Below are 13,281 nucleotides of genomic sequence, written 5' to 3' on the forward strand. Positions count from 1 at the left end.
TTCTCCCCCACCCACGCCCAGTCTTTGATTCCTGTCCCTCAGAGCCCACATTGCAGCCCCATGTTTTGTAGGTGACTGCCCTGAACAAAAGCTCCTCGTTTCCTAAGTGACCTCTTCCTCAAAGGAGTTACTGTTTCCAGGTAACCTGTGCTACTTACACTTTATTGGTTTCAGTCATGTTAGAATGTGACATAGTTTAATTAAGCATCTGGCCCAGTTTGAGGCAGGAGCCATAAATAAGGAGGAAATCTGCACTTCTACCCCAGAAGAACGCAGGAGATGTCTTATTTTCCCTGAGCTATACAGCTAAATGGTTTGTAAATTGCTGAGGTTTCTTTAAGTGCTTACCATGGGCTCTTGTTAGCCATAGCGCCCTGTGGTTCAAAGGCAGTTACCATTACTACCATTGGACCTTTGTAAAATGATTAACAACACGGTGATGATATTTGTCTGCGGGTTTATAAGTAATGGCAGTACCAGTATACACAGGCTTAATAGAAAATAAGGGAACCACAATAAACTTCTTCCTGTGAAATGACTCAAATCAGTACCTAAAATACAAACAAAAACAACTGCAAGCTTCATAAGATTACTTCATTTTCTATATCTACTGCCTTAACAACTTCCAGAAAATTTCAAGTACCATAACAGGAACAATTTCCCTCCATTATTTCTTCTGCCAGATAAGAGCTAACAAATACAAGACCTATTAAAGAAAACTTGCATCATATATACAAAAATAGACAATTTCCATTGCAACTTAATGGCCCAAATAAATTTTATTCTTGTTATTTGTGAAAGTACCTATCACCCCAGGTGGTCTGAGAGCTTCTTGGATGCAGAAACTCTGTCTGAGACATAGTGTCAGCTCAAAAAAAATCCTATTAGATGAAAAAAAACTTGGAAATTCCATTGAACTATCTCAATCACTTACAAAAATAGAAAGAAGCAAAGACAATTTAAAATGGTACAGAATCATACAAGAACAGAAAGACTTCTAACAGATTTCAGGTCCTCATGATTTTATAGGTGAAAAAACTAAGGTCAGGTCAATAATTTACCCAATGTCACAGTTAGTTGACAGAATTACACACAGGTCTCCTGAATTTGTTTTTGTTTTGTTTTTACGGTACGTGGGCCTCTCACCGCTGCGGCCTCTCCCGCTGCGGAGCACAGGCTCAGCGGCCATGGCTCACGGGCCCAGCCGCTCCGCGGCATACGTGATCCTCCCGGACCAGGGCACGAACCCGCATCCCCTGCATTGGCAGGCGGACTCCCAACCACTGCACCACCAGGGAAGCCCCCTGAATTTGTTTTTATGGAGCTTTAGAAGTATCTGGTAATTTTGTGTAAATATCACTTATTAAATTAGTAAACAGCTTTCTGGTATGTGGCCTGTTCTTTATAACCTTAGATCCCATATCCACTTCTAATCATGCTGAATGTCTTGAAAGTGTTGTCAGCTAAACTTAGTTTCAAATGCAAAAGTAATATTTGATCCCTGTATATTAATAAAAAAATGAAAGTAGATTCTTAGAGTTCATGTTTGTGATGCTAATATAATTTATTTTTAAAAAGTTAATCTAGAGATTAAATAGCTCCCCTGAAAAAGACATTTGGTAAAACCAACATTACTCACATACAGATACATAGAGGTCAATGTCAGTTTTGATTTCAACCTCTTTTTACAAACTGTAAACAAATGAGTTAAAATTGGTAATGAACAGGTCTCTATGCAAAATATAGAGAGAGCCAAGAAATATATATATATATATATATATATATATATATATATATATATATTTTTTTTTTTTTTTTTTTTTTTTTTTTTTTTGCGGTACGCAGGCCTCTCACTGTTGTGGCCTCTCCCGTTGCGGAGCACAGGCTCCGGACACGCAGCCTCAGCGGCCATGGCTCACGGGCCCAGCCGCTCAGCAGCATGTGGGATCTTCCCGGACCGGGGCACAAACCCGGGTCCTCTGCATCGGCAGGTGGGCTCTCAACCACTGCGCCACCAGGGAAGCCCAAGAAATATATATTAATGTGAAATTACTAACATGAAATAACACTATCACTCCTAACCAAATAAAAACTAGATTATGTGTTTATAATAACTGTTGTACCCTGATATTTCTCCTCCTTAATACCACATGGTTTTCTATCAAGGTGTTCCTCATGACACGAGCAGTGCAGTAATGATATACATACAATAACGGGAAGTCTCTAGAAAAAGGTTAAGTCATACAATAAAGGGACGTCTCTAGAAAAAGGCTAAGTTGGATTACCATGAAAGTCTAATGGGAAAAAGAAGTTTTTCTTTTTTTCTGGCAAGCTACGAATGAAGTGATGGAAAATGGAAGGAGTAATTCCAACTATACATGCTAAAAAGTCCATTCCAGACTTCTGTACAACCTAAGCGGGAATCCCTTTCTGGCTGCCCTGGCAGCTGCGGTGAGCCAGGAGGAGAGTGAGAGAGCAGTTGATAAAATATTCATGCAAGAAACCAAAAACATAAACAAACAAAAAACCCTGACATTGTAAAGATCCTGTTGAGTTAGAAATATTAAAAGGAAATATCTGGGGCTTCCCTGGTGGCGCAGTGGTTGGGAGTCTGCCTGCCGATGCAGGGGACACGGGTTCGTGCCCCGGTCCGGGAAGATCCCACATGCCACGGAGTGGCTGGGCCTGTGAGCCATGGCCGCTGAGCCTGCACACCCGGAGCCTGTGCTCCGCAACGGGAGAGGCCACAGCAGTGAGAGGCCCGCGTACCTCAAAAAAAAAAAAAAAAGGAACTATCTGAAGAATTGGGAGAGAGAATTTTTCTATGAGTTGCTCATTCCTTCTTCCTTCCCCACATTCATGGATTTTATATAATTTTGAAGATATGAAAAATCTAGCAAAGTCAAGTACAAAGAACAAAAAGTAGTTACTGACTTGTGTTTAGGAGTTCCAGAAGTGCTGACATCTCTAAAGGTTTGAGGTCTCCAAAGGCTGCTAAATTACCAATTAAATTCCCAGGACATTTACTTGAGTTCATTCAAAACAGCACAATCTGTTTAAGACATAACTTTTAAAACACACTTCAGTGATTTTCTTTCAAAAATTTAGCTTGGATAACACCTCGATTCTCTATGAGCTTAGTTATGTATGTGTATATACACAGAAGCATACAAGCCTCATTCCTGAATATCATACCATCAGGGCAGAGATAGTCATACTGCATGCAGATCATGAAGCCTTACAACTTACCTATTAAACACTCTTTCCTCTTTTCCTGGCTCAAAATTAATTGGTTATTATATAGACCAATTAGTCTCATTAAACATTCAAAAAGTTGCCAGGGTGTCTCCTATATACACATGGAAAATTTTTCTCAATGGCAATTTAGAGTAATCCTGATTATTAGAAGCAGATCTGTTATTGCTTCAAATCAAAGATGGAATAGAGTAAGAGTTGGTGGTGGCATGAAAATATTTATTGAAGTGGTTTCCAGTTCTGGTTGGAATCACCAGGGGAGGTTTAAACATATATAGATTATGGTCTTCTTTCCCTTTCAGTCTACCCCAGGATCCTGATTTATCATGAATGGAATGGAGCCAGATGACTCTAATGGGATTTTCCACAATCTACATTTAAAAATGACAAGTCACCTTTGAAGTAAAAGGGTCACACTCAAACAGCTGATGATTCCACTAGCAATTTCCACAGAACTCCAAAATTTTGGAAGTGACTTCTTTGTACTATTCTCCATTTTAATATACCGTGTCTCTGTCTCTGATGCTAAAAGTAATCATTCTTTGTGAAGAAGAAATTATTTCGAGAAATACAAATGAAAAAGGGCGACATAATGGAAAAATAAAAGCACACACAAAAAATCATTAAATATGGCATGAGTAGAATTCTTAACTTCCTTGTATTTTCACTGACTCCTATAATACTTTTACAAAATATTTTCAGTATACTTTATGATGTAAAAATGTGCTGTAAATATCATTACTTTTACCCAAATGATGAATAAAGTAACTAATAAAATTAAAATTTGATAACAAAAGTCACCAATGAAAACTGTTTTCATAAAGAATAAAACATTTATATGAATTCAGATTAACACAACTAAAAAGGGGGTGGGGAATTACATTGAGTTTGTTTAAAGAGTTTAGATTCCAAAAATAAACTCATGCACAGTAGGTTTTTTTACTTCAAGATTTTGTCTTTTAACAGTCTTCCTAAAAACTTACCTCAAGCCATATACTTGGGACTATTTTTGCCACAGTCCCACAAATTTGACAGCTGTAACCCTAAGCTAGTAGTTAGTCACCCACTCAAATGGTTGAAAGAGGTTCTTTATAATTAAAAAACCAATAAAAACCCAGACTTAGGATGCTGGCCAAGAGTGCCATTAATAGTGCAAGTCACTTATATAAAGATAATTATTCTAGTCCAGAAAGGGTTTCTGAATTGAACTAAGAAAAGGGGATAGAAGGAGGATTAAAGAAGAAGAAAATAGGTTTTAAAAAAAATCATGCTTCTGCGAGTTCCCTGGTGGTCTACTGGTTAGGATTCAGCGCTTTCACTGCCGTGGCCCGGGTTCACTCCCTGGAGTTGAGATCCCTCAAGCCACACGGCATGGCCAAAATTTAAAAAATCATGATTTTATGGAAGCCTCCACATGTAAATAGATATGCCTGAAAGTATTTATTTAGACTGAAGTGAACATTAAGTCATCAAAAGAGATTAAGCTGTCCAGATAAAGCTCAAGACCTCACCAATCTACTTTATGTTAGTGTGGTTTCTAGACATACTGATGTATTGATGAAGGGGTTATAGGAAATTATATAAAGACAATTTGATGTAAATGCTAAAAAATGTTACTGGAATTTTCCATGTTTGAAGAGTTCTAGAATGTAATACATTATACAGGACAACATTATTGTGTTGTGATTTGTACTTTTAGTCACATTGCATTTGGTTTGGTGTCCAGAAATCTTTGCATGCATGGTTCTTGACTAAGTTTTGCTGGTCTCAGAGCTGGGCTTCCCTTTGGAATCAGGTTGGGTGCCCAAGCAAAAGACTCAAGGACAAAGGACAGGAGAGATAGCTGGCCTGTCCACTCTTCTCCCTACACAACTGGGTTCACTCAAAGACCACCAGGGAAGGCAGGTTCAGCTGGCCATTATATTTTATGTTTATTTACAACTCTTAAGTCAAAAGTTGCAGAATACATTCCTCTCCACACTTGCAAATAAGCATTCTTTCATTTTAACAAAGTATACTAACAGAGTAACTTTTAAAATTCTTCATCTCTTCATGTTCCCTTACAACTTAGTAATAAGTCCATTATAAATACTCAGTAAGTATTCTCATTGTCATCAACTTAATAACAAAGTGGACAAGGAGAATATGGTTGGGGCAGTCCCCCAAAGGTTATCCTAGAAATAAGAAGTCTTATTCCTTCCAAGATTTTAATTATATACATGTAAAAAAGCAAATAACTGATCAGAACCCTCTTCTATGAAATTCAATGAAAAGGATGTGGAAAAAAGTTTGCTTTTATTTTCTATTTAATCCTATGCAAGGTCACCTTTCAGTGTCAGTTTAATAAATGTAAATATGCAAATACATTTTGAAGTCTTGGTAAAACTGTAACAAAGAATGATCATATATAATCATCCATCATTGACGGCAACTGCTATATTTAAGAACCAAATGTGGACTCCTAATAGCTGATTTTCCAAGAAAGCTCATGAAATGTTTTGGTGCAATCACGACAGAAGCATAACCTTAAGTTTATATAATTTCCTCTCAAATATGTCATTTAACTTATTCTCACAGTAAATTTCAGTTATAGGAAGGTATTTTGGAGGTTAAAAAACCAAGGCATTGGCAGATTAAATGATTTACTTATGCTCTAGATTCAGTGTAGGTACAAGACCAAGCAATCATATTCCGTTTTTTTCCCAATGAACTTTGGAGCCTGGGGATCAAATCCCAACTCTGCTATATACCAGCTGGGTATGATTTAAGCAAGTTCCATAATGCTGAGCCTCAGTTTCCTCATTTGTGAAATGGGGAGAATACCTAATATATAGGACTGCCATCAGGATTAAATAGTACAACGTGTGTGCCAGACACAGGGCCACATTGGTACTCAGTAAATATTCTTATCATAGTTTTTACAGGAAATGTAAACTCTGGCATTTTAATAGTATAAATTAAAATAATAGGAATACCAAGAACTAGTCATACAAATTGCCTTTTATGCATTACAATGCCAAGGACTAGTCATACAAATTGCCTTTTATGCCATATGATTTCAGTGAGTGGTGCAGACATTATGATGGACTAGAGAATGGTTTGTCCCTGCTGAGAAATGGAGAACATTTCTCTTATTTGAAAATAACTGGTAATCATAAGTTTAAATGAGGAAGAGAATTTAAACACATGCTTTACATCAAGAATGAAATTGTTTTGTTTACTGATTCTCTGAAAATTATTTATTTTTCCAAATTAAAAAAAGTACAGTTGGGAAATAGTATATGATTGTAGAAAGAATATTATACTCAAAATCTCATTCTAGAACAAAGTCTTACAAGTCTGTGAGAAAGCATTCCTTTTGGAATCCTTCTCAAGTCTAAAATTCTCAGTGTTTAGAATAGAAACTAGACATCTGGACATACAAAGAAATGACTGAAGTTAATATAAGCTAATAATGAGCCCTATCTCTGTAAAAAGCTGGAATATCAATGTACTCTTTTGAACAAATAAATGGTAAATTAGTCTGCTTCAACTAATCTTAATCTTGGTCCATTAGCTTGAAGCTTAGTTTTATTCTAGGTCTACCACAGTATGACACATATACAATATATGTTTGGTACCTACTATATTTAAATATTAGCTCTCCAGACTGTAGCCCAAAGAAGCCTGAACATTTTATTCCAAGATAAATTCTGCTTGTAATGAGGTTGAAACTAGGTCCCTTAGTATACAAATCCAGCCATTTACAAAAACCATAGCACTGAGAAGTTGGTAGAGGGCTTACAGCCAAGCATGCAATGTGTTTTAACTTTACAAATAATTAAAATTTATTTTAAATGTTTTATGGAGTACAAAATAATAATGCAAAGATTCTTTTAATTAGCAGTGAGTTTACAAAAGAATATTAAAATGAAATCCAAATATATGCGGTGAGTTTACAAAAGAATATTAAAATGAAATCCAAATATAAGGCTGCTTAATTGATTTGTTTTAATACTCAATAATTTTACTTCAGTAAAAATCTTTTCAAAACCAGTTTGTTTTTTTCAAGCTCCATGGTTGGCTTTTATTGCCACTAGGGCAGGTCTCATCTGAATTTTCGAATAAACAGATTCATCTGCAACGCACTTTACAAACGGACATGCAAACGATAAACTCAATCATCTCTACAACTGATGTATTCCCTTATGGTTATAAAATGGCATCAGCAAATAAAGTATAATGATTTTTAGATTACTTTATGGAGATGCTGTTACAGAGTGCTACTAATAGGCAACCATCCTTTTTCTATTTCTTTATGAATTACCATTATATATACCTTAAGGAATAATTATGAGGTAAAGTTTTCTTCTTTTAAACCAAATTTTAGAACTGGCTCAATTGCTTATGTGTGCATGGGGCCAGGGGAGGGGGAGGTATAAATGTATCTAAAAAATAAATCTGACACAGCTAAAAAACCCAGCCACTCTTTCAGCAAGCATTTGTTCTGCTATGTAAATACCTATGTAATGCCACATGCACCTGAAGTAGAAAAGGGAAGGGGACCAATAGATGTGTATATATATATAAAAAAAGAGGAACAAAAACAAATAGTAGCTATGCCATCATTCCCCCAATTTCTCTGGTTCTAACTTAATGATATTATCTAAATACGAAGATCAGATGATCCTGTCATATGATCACAGTATCAACCAATGATCTCTCTCCTGCCGTGCTGGATTCAAGCTAAAGCAATGCAGCATCCAAGCAACTGAGGTTCTCAACAACTATTGGCACTTTTCCATCTTAATGATGTGGTTTTTCAATTTTAAGAAAGTATAGAAAAGGAAGAAGCTTGAACTAGATACAGAAACAAACCAGAGTGAGACCAAGAGATTTGCCAGGTGTATGCGTGGTACTCTAGGTGAGTGAAGTTACTAGGTCACACTGTGTACTGAACAAGCACTCCCCGGCAAAAAATAATAGACTGTGTTTTGGAGAACAAAAGATAAAAAAGATGTAATCACAGGAAACTGCTTTATGCCGTAAAGTTCCATTTAGACGATTAGAAACAGAACTGCAGTAGCTGTCGAGAAGGGTGCCAACTCCCACAAAAATGGCCAAAAATACTTTTGATATTATGAAAAAGAATTAATGCATCCTTGAAACAAGGCCTTTTAAAGGTCAGACAGGCAGCGTTAAAGTTTTCCCCAGAAGGGAAATGATAATATACTGCAAATTTTATTTATTCGTGTTGCCCAGTGACAGTCATTTGATCTAACTACTGATGAAATAAGTAGTAAAACTGAAATGTAAGGAATCCCTATGCAGTAAGATCTCAACTTAATGCGGGTCCTCAAGTGTCCTTCCAAAAGTAAGGCAAAGCTAATATCCCCCAAATGGAAAGGTAAACACATCTATTACTGAAGAAAAAAAAGACATTGAACACATGGATTACTAAGCCTATGGATCCCCAGTGCATCCTTAATCCCAGAGCTATGTTTAACAGCTTGTATACAAACCACGATTTTTATGCTCTGCTAATGTAATATGCCATTTATCGTCTTCTGAAATTATTCAGTGACCTACTTTGTTAATTAAAGCATTTACAGAGATCTTCTTCCCTTATAGAAACAGAGCACTAGCTAAATGAATATAGCAGTTCCATCAAGTTGTAAGGTTGTTTCTATTTTAAAGAAAAACAATATTTTAACAGACAACGATTCTACACTTTATCGTAAAGGGAATCAACATTTTGTCCCATTAGTTAACCTTGGTCTTTTCATTTAGTTGCTATAGTCAGAAAAGAAAATCATAAGATTAATAATGAAAACCAAAAAGTGAATTAATTAAAATTAAAAAAATTCTGATACACGGCTCACTGCACCAAGATTCTTAGCGCAGTTTTACATAGAACAGTGTCAACCTTCAGAAGGCGGGGGGGAAAGAGTAAATAAAACCTGTTGTTTATTCTTAACCAGAGATCTACATTAAATACATGGAGTCAGTGAGAAGGCACAGACTAAAGATCTTGTAGTAGAGGTGAGGAACAAGAAGAAAATACTTTAACCCTCCAACCATAAACCAATCCCTTCCTTCTTCTAAGACAAGTGTTCAGAGTCACTTGGAGAAATAAAAACACCTGGCTTTGAGACTGAATAAAGATATTGAGAAAAGCAGAAAAATGAAGTAGAGACATTTTCTTGATTTACTTGGTTAAAGCCAAGGAAATGTGCCCTGCTCAGGCATCTCCTCCCAATGCAGCAAATTTAGGCATGAGCTATAGGCTGCAAACTGAGCTTGGAAATGGTGCAGGGGAATGATGGAGGGAAAGAAGGAAGTTGCCGGTTCTGAGGCTCATGGTTTTACACAGAGCCACAGAGGCAAAGGGTTAAAGGGATGCTCCTCATACCTTTCTTTTCCGTTCCATACGTTCCCTGGGGATTTTCCGTTGTTTTTTCCTCTCTCTCTCAAGGATTTTTTCCTTTTCATCCAGTTCAGCCTCTCGAACTTTTTTAACAGAAGCAGCAGCGTGAGCCATTTTTGCAGAGGGAAGCAGCAGAAGCAGTTGCCGCGGCTCAGTTTCCACTCCCGAGCAATCCAGGTGATTTTAGAGCTAGATGGGGATGTGATTTTCCCCGCTAGGGCAATGGCTGGCAGCCAGAACACTCACAAAATAATCCACTCCACCCCCGAGCTAGGTCGTACTCTTGCTCCAGCCTCTGCAGCACCATAATTCACCACAACGTACCAAGGTCCCAGGCCAAGCCCCCCAGGAGCACACACCTGCACACACGAGGGCTTAGGTGTGCGCCCACACTCGGAAATGGTCCCACGGGAAGGCAGAGCACTAGACTTCGAGCTCTTCAGCCGTTGGGTAGCCGCAAGTGCAGACAAGCATCCTACTAGTTGAAAAAGCCTTCCTTAGGCACACATCACCAATAGGGACTGTCTTTGGGGACTCCTCCAGACAGTCTGTCTTCCGACTGGAGCCAGGAAGAGGCCACCTCCGTGGAACTGCTAGGGGGTGGGTAGTTTATTGCCGCTTCCAACCACACCTCTATGCAGGGTGAGAAAAAAATGGTGCAGTCGCGCTAAATGACTCGCTTCTGCTGCTGCCGCTGCTGCCGTTGCTACTGCTGCTCTGCTGTAGCACATGACACGAATCCCTGCCTTTTAAATCTCTCAGCCCTTCCCTTCTCCAAGGTTCATTTAAGAAAGAAGAATCAACGCTGCCGTTTGGGGAGAAGCCGAGCACAGTTGGAGTTACTTGCCACTGCCAGCGAAACACAGGGCTGTGCACCTCTGAGAAGGGCTGGGAGAAGCCCAGTCCTCGGTGTGTCAATTACAGACCTACGTGAGGCTGCCTTAGGGAGCTGCATTAAGCAGGGAATCGAAAGGAGCTGTCAGTGAGCACGCAGCATAATCTGGGCTCAGCCAGGTTATCCTGAGAGAAAGAGGGCGCCCTCAAAAGAGGGAGAGGAGGACAGAAGCAGAGAAAGGGAGAGAGGGAAGCAGGCAACACCTGAATCACTCTCCATCATTCTAAGAGGCACACAGGTGCTCATTATTCATTACCAAAAACTTTCATTAAATACCAAATTAACATTAAATAATGTGATGAAGTAACGCAGAATTAGTATTTCTGGATGTTCCTGTATGTATACCCAATAAAGAGACACAGTGAAAGAAGAGAAAGGATACAACCTGTTAATTCAAGAAGATGAAATTCTCTATAGTCTTCCAATTGCATACACTACCAATTTTTCAGAATTTTACCACAATTTTATCAAGGGCCAATAAGATGTCACTCATTTCTTAATTATTCATCCCTGGACTCTGGAGACAGAGTCATAACACTGTGTTGTACACAGTGGATTACGGACACCACCACTCTTACATACAATCACACAATTGTCTCATTTTAGAAGAAAAGTTTTGATAAGTACCTTAACTTTTGACATTTAAACAATATAATTCGATTTTATATATATATATATATCCTATTAAGAAAAAAGTAAAATAATATTAAAAGTGTCCTTTTAGAAAATGACATATTTTTGTAGCCTAACTCTATGACATATCTACTTACATAAATGGAAAATGTAAAATTTCATTTCAGTACTATTTCTAGGAGGGAAAACACTAATTTTCTATACTGTGGGTGGTCACTACATGTTTTAGCCTATTACAACAAAATTTATAATTTTTCTTTTTTACCTAAATTAAGTTGAAAGCTGTAGGATTAATAAAATATCCCACAAGCAAGCAAAATGCACTCCATGGCATAGAGAACCCACACTTAATTGGATTCAAAAGTCAGTCAAAGGAGAGAATAATTGCCAGGGCATGAGCCAGCATTGTATTGGAGCCATAATGGTTCATGGGTCAGTTAACTTCCAGGCAGCATGACTAGTTTCATATATATGGGGAGCATAATCTTCTCTCACTTGAGCAGCTGAGAATTCATCTTCTAAAAAAAAAAAAAATCAGCTTCTTATTAACTCCCTCCTCTGGAAAATATTTACAAAGAAACACACATAGACATTTAGTCTCCTTAACCAGGTGAGTCATCACCTGCCACTTTATATAATTCAAACATTTTCTCCTCTGAGGTACTTTGAAATAATTAGCTGTGATGGTGTCAAAGCAGTCATTAGGAGTGAAAGTGGTTCCGTGAAAGCATCAAGACTGGAGCACAGGTGATCTTAATGCCATCTGGCATTCTCTTTTCTTTTAAAGATTTTTTTTTTAAATGTTTACAACCAACAAGTCTTACTTGATTTGTGACTATCCTTTTAACTTAATAACATGAGTCCCAACAAACTGTAGTGGAGCCTCCTACAGTAGATTCCCTTTAGTGAGGTTGACTCTTCTGGGCTTTGTCTAGGATAATGTCCTTCCCATGGCCCCTTTAGAACCTGCTTATACTATATCACAATATTTTCTCCCCTCTACAGATTTCCCAAAAGGAAACTGAAAAACTACAAGCAGTAGCTGAGAAGAAAGTGGGGAGTTCCTGTTGTCAAAAACATTAGTTTATTTCATTAGCCTTTAATGAACTCAATAGACCTACTTGTAAAATTGGACAACATCAATTCAATTATGTGATTTTCTAATGCCAGGAGAATTACACATTTTTAAAACTTCAATCTAATAACTTTAAAAAAAGAATTTAGACATGGTTAACAAAGTCTTAGTCCCCTAGATTCCCTCCATTTTTCTACAAAAAGTATGAGAGCTCTTTTCTTCACTTTGTCACATGAAGAAAAGGTAATGAGTCAGATGCTAGTTTGTTAGATGTTAGTTTGACATTCATATTTCACAAAACACCATGATTGTCAAATCTTTAGAAACAATAATTACACTACTTTGCTTACATTTTCTCATATCTTTGGATGCAACCCAGAGAAGCAAAGTCACCATAATTTTACAGTGGAGGACCCTAGAAGGCAAATGACTTGTTCCAGATAGCCCTCCCCAGGAATGGCAGGAGGCCTGGTTCAGTGCTCTTAAATCAGCCCACCTCAGGAGAAGGAATCGACTCATAAAACCCTCCTGTGGGCTCCCCTACTGAAATCACAAAACAGAAAATCTCAGACTAGTATGAATACTTTTATATAAAATCAACTAATCACAAGTTCTTTTTTAGCATGTGATTTTTCATTTATCCTTTTCTCAATCACAGAAAATTTTGCTCCCACATGAGATGAACGAAGACCACATAATCCTTTTTGGAGCACCAGGCAGATTAGACATTCCTATACAACTAACCTATTCCTATACAACTAACCTATTCAGTAGTAAACTGTTGAGAAAATAATTTCCTAAAATCATTCCTTCTTGTATATTTGTGTTGCTCAAACTTTCCTATAATTTCTATTTGAATGGGAAAAAAATCAGTATCAGTTTTCTGGAGAAAGAGAGCGGCACACACTCACCAGCTGACCTCTGCAGAGACAGGGCACCAGGTTCCAGTCCCAGGAGCTCCCGGCCATTTAAATGATGCTCGTACCACATTAAAGGAGTCTTCCCATCAAGCCTCCA

General features: G+C 37.7%; 1 protein-coding gene across 24 annotated transcripts in view; it reads right to left on the bottom strand.

Annotated features, from left to right (window-relative positions):
- The window catches only part of ANK2 (ankyrin 2), a 710,377-nt gene that overhangs the window by 276,425 nt on the left and 420,671 nt on the right, over positions 1 to 13,281 (bottom strand). The window lies entirely within an intron of this gene.

The sequence above is a fragment of the Mesoplodon mirus genome, assembly GCF_964341445.2.
Source record: "Mesoplodon mirus genome assembly, chromosome: 2".
In the NCBI taxonomy this organism is placed as follows: Eukaryota; Metazoa; Chordata; class Mammalia; order Artiodactyla; family Ziphiidae; genus Mesoplodon; species Mesoplodon mirus.